General features: G+C 40.3%; 1 protein-coding gene across 7 annotated transcripts in view; it reads left to right on the forward strand.

Moving 5' to 3' along the window:
- The window catches only part of LOC308334170 (uncharacterized protein), a 30,535-nt gene extending 28,921 nt beyond the window's left edge, over window positions 1-1,614 (forward strand). For all 7 annotated transcript variants that reach the window (XM_080790780.1, XM_080790782.1, XM_080790781.1 and 4 more), the window contains one exon: window positions 1-1,614. This exon is cut by the window's left edge and continues 1,378 nt beyond it. The gene's annotated coding sequence lies outside the window, so the exon portion shown is untranslated.
- Window positions 1,615-4,567: the final 2,953 nt, after the last annotated feature.

Genomic DNA, 4,567 nt, shown 5'->3' on the forward strand with positions numbered 1-4,567 from the left:
TCAAGGTGTTTTTGTTGACCCGTGAGGAGATCCTGTAAAGGAATCTTGTTCTTTGGTTGACTTATTTTTATTACATTGGTGGCCATTTTATAACCGGGAAAGATTTGCCTCCAGGATGGAACCTCCTTGCTCAGGTTACTATTTGATCTAACTCTAACCAGGTGTAAAGATAGTTTATTATCAGAGCCAGGTGTAAAGATAGTTTGTTATCAGAGCCAGGTGCAGATTCTACCGAGTTCAGAGCTGAGGGCCTTTTCAACCTGCATTTTTTTCCTGTCTGAGACCAGCAGTGCCTGCCATCATGCTGGAGAGGTCCAGAAGATGGTCACATATTTCACCATAACACCACCATGCTGGAGTGATGGAGTGTGAGTGAACGAGTGGACGAGTGACCTTCTCAACCAATACAATCACAATGTTTATCTTGACCTTTGACCTTATCAATACGTCAACAGAAACAAACTGTGAGATTTGTCTTGTCTTGTGTTCTTTGTTTTTGTCTGATTTTCTAAAAGACAATTATAAGTTAGTGTCACGTTGCCAGACTGTTGCCTCTCGCAATGTTCAAATGCTTCCGTCGTACAGTCTGGAGCGACGGAAGCTCTGATCATGAGTAAAATATAAATGCTTCCGTCATACAGTCTGGAGCAACGGAAGCTCTGATCATGAGTAAAATATAAATGCTTCCGTTTATGCAAATTTATCCTAATCTAAATCAAAATCATCTAAGGATATATAGCTTTCTGCTTAGCAGAAATGGAAATAAAAAGATATGTAAAGATATTTTAAAATATATTCGGCCAGTTATAGTGCCACCATGGGGCTGAGTTGAAAATGTTCATGTGGCATATTTCTTCCTCGGCCTAGTGGGAATGTGCATGCACAATTTCACAGAAATCACACGATGTGTTCATGATTTACAGCATTTTGTTTGAAACTGAGCACTCCTGCGAACTTTGGAAGCCAATCTTAGCCAATCAGGATGGAGTCTGAGAAATCTGAAAGACCCGTTTCGTTGAATGGCTCTAGAGAGACTGTGTACCAATTTGCGTGATGTTTGGACCAAATCTGCAGTTGTACTGTCCAAAAACTTGTTTTGCACAAAGCGGCCTCCTGGTGGCGCTATAACAGGCCGTTTTGGAAATTTTGGGCCAGAGGTTCATCGTTGACATCCAGGGAGTGTGTGTGCAAAATTTGGCATCGACCAGGTTAACGGTGCCGGAGATTAGCTCACCATGCCTTCGGCATGGTGGAGACAATTAATGAAACATACAGACAAAACGATTTCCCCTCATTTTACACCTCACTTTACAATATATAGGCAAAATAAAGGCTTTGCTGCCATCTGGTGGTGATAACCGCATACGGCACATTGCAGATTAACCGTCCACAAAGCTTGATTTTTAAAGCCAATAATAAACTTAAACTATAATCTAATGGCGTTTCTACTGAGAGACACTAACTGTTATAATGTTTATAGTTGTATACGTTGCTAAACATCATCAATAATCAGTACTGTAGCTGTTGAAAGGTTTTATACGTTATTAAAAGCAGGAATGTCTGTTGTTTACATCGAGTTATAAATAAAGGTTGTTTAGCGCTGAAGTGACCAGATTCTGGTTGAGGTTTCCGGTGTGTAACATTGAAATCCAGTGACCCATCGAACTCTGTGACTGCTAGCCTCCTAGCTAGCTTTTCAAATGATATAAAAACTAAAAAGTACTACATTTGATGTAAAAACTGTTATTTATTTCAACACATCCAACTATTAGTAGCCTAATTAATTACACAATGAATGGACTGTCCTTTAAAACAACGATAACCCTTAACAATAGCTATAAAGATAAGACAATAATGAATAACTTAAGCTAATGCTCATTGACATAGCGTCCCGTCCCGTGGTGTTTGGAACATGTAGTTCTGAAGGCGCAGAATGTAGTTCTTCTAGCTTCCAGTGGTGTTTGGTACATGTAGTTTTTAGAGGCTCAGAATGTAGTTCTCCTAGCGTCCAGTGGTGTTTGGAACATGTAGTTTTTAGAGGCTCAGAATGTAGTTCTCTTAGCGTCCCGTGGTGTTCGGAACATGTAGTTTTTAGCGGCTCAGAATGTAGTTCTTTTAGCGTCTAGTGGTGTTTGGAACATGTAGTTCTTAGAGGCTCATAATGTAGTTCTTCTAGCGTCCAGTGGTGTTTGGAACATGTAGTTTTTAAAGGCTCAGAATGTAGTTCTCTTAACGTCCCGTGGTGTTCGGAACATGTAGTTTTTAGCGGCTCAGAATGTAGTTCTCCTAGCGTCCAGTGGTGTTTGGAACATGTAGTTTTTAGAGGCTCAGAATGTAGTTCTCCTAGCGTCCAGTGGTGTTTGGAACATGTAGTTTTTAAAGGCTCAGAATGTAGTTCTTTTAGCGTCTAGTGGTGTTTGGAACATGTAGTTCTTAGAGGCTCATAATGTAGTTCTTCTAGCGTCCAGTGGTGTTTGGAACATGTAGTTTTTAAAGGCTCAGAATGTAGTTCTCTTAGCGTCCCGTGGTGTTCGGAACATGTAGTTTTTAGCGGCTCAGAATGTAGTTCTCCTAGCGTCCAGTGGTGTTTGGAACATGTAGTTTTTAGAGGCTCAGAATGTAGTTCTCCTAGCGTCCAGTGGTGTTTGGAACATGTAGTTTTTAAAGGCTCAGAATGTAGTTCTCTTAGCGTCCCGTGGTGTTCGGAACATGTAGTTTTTAGCGGCTCAGAATGTAGTTCTCCTAGCGTCCAGTGGTGTTTGGAACATGTAGTTCTTAGAGGCTCAGAATGTAGTTCTCCTAGCGTCCAGTGGTGTTTGGAACATGTAGTTTTTAGAGGCTCAGAATGTAGTTCTCTTAGCGTCCCGTGGTGTTCGGAACATGTAGTTTTTAGCGGCTCAGAATGTAGTTCTTTTAGCGTCTAGTGGTGTTTGGAACATGTAGTTCTTAGAGGCTCATAATGTAGTTCTTCTAGCGTCCAGTGGTGTTTGGAACATGTAGTTTTTAAAGGCTCTGTCTGCCAGTTAGCGTCATGCTAGCATGTCAACATGATGCTGTTTGACAGTTCGCAGGACGAAAATAGATCTACAAGCTCACAACGGGTCTCGTTGTGATAAACTAGCTCCATATTGCGTCATAATAATACTACTAGTAGGGTTAGGGTTAGGGTTACTAATACTACTACTACTAATAATAATAATAATAATAATAATAATAATAATAATAATAATAATAATAATACATTTTAAGTTTTTAACATGTTATATTGTATCTGGTTCTTGTTTTATAAACTGAGTGAAAAGTGGATTTTTTTTGAAGACTCATTTTGTCCACATGAGGGCGACACATCACTGTATTAGCAGCAAAACGGGTAGGCTAGCACTGTTGTAAACAAGCTGTGTTGCCATGTCCGCTTATTATAAGAGTAATAGTAGGTCTATATCTAGTCATAGTTGTAGTCTGCTGTGAACTTGTAGATCTTCTATTTTCACAAAGCCGTAGACTTTAAGTTTTAACTATTAATTTGTTCTCACAGACCTTTGCGGTTAGACAGACAGACAGACAGACAGACAGACAGACAGACAGACATTGGCGGTGGTGTAAGTCAGGGGTTCTCAACGTTTTCTGCTGGGGACCCCCAGAAATGCTTTGACCATTTATCGCGACCCCCGCCCTCCCTCCCCTCCCCAATATAAAGTGACTGCAAAAATAACCTTAATAATAGAGAAAATATATCATAAATTAATACTGAAACCAGATATAATCTAATCTAATCTATTTTTTATTTATTTGTAATAATAATTTGGGGACCCCCCCAAAATAATCTGGGCTTGTTTCTAAAGTGTAATTGCATGTCGTTTAAACCAGTGATTCTGACACATTTCCATGTCAAGGACCCCCAGATTCATATGTTTGTCCAAAAGGTCCCCACAACATATTGTGTGCCATCACTGCCATGGTCATTGTTCAGGGACCCCCATCACTGCCATGGTCATTGGTCAGGGACCCCTGACAAAGGTCAGAGGTCAGGGACCCCCATACCAGATTTGTGTGGTTAAAATGTAAAAAAAAAACATGTGTTTTTCATATAGAGGCACATTATTTATTTATTTGAGCCACGGACCACTGATGACATTTAGCCTCTCAGACCCATTTGAGCCACAGACCACATTTTGATGACATTTAGCCTCTCAGACCCAACACTATAAGTATAAGAATATGTTGTTGTTGTTGGATCAGATTGTGTCCACAGCTCCATGCTGTATTGATGTTGGAGTTGGATTAGGAGAGATAACAGGCAAACGTTGGTCAAAATAACAATTATTCTGCATGCTCTAATTGTGTAGACTTCTTGAAAATCAAGTAATACAGATGTTTAACAATAATTCAACTATTGAGAGCGTTAAATGAAACCAAATGGACCCTTATGGGTGGCATGGCGGACCACCTGGGACCCCCTCAAGGACCACTAGTGGTTGAAAACCTCTGTTCTTTCTAGTAGACCTGGTGTGCCTGTTTCTCTCACACAACGTGGCAACCCGCAGCAGCGTTAGCATTAGCAGCATTA

This window comes from Protomyctophum bolini (assembly GCF_963924005.1).
Source record: "Protomyctophum bolini genome assembly, chromosome: 19".
NCBI classification, from domain to species: domain Eukaryota; kingdom Metazoa; phylum Chordata; class Actinopteri; order Myctophiformes; family Myctophidae; genus Protomyctophum; species Protomyctophum bolini.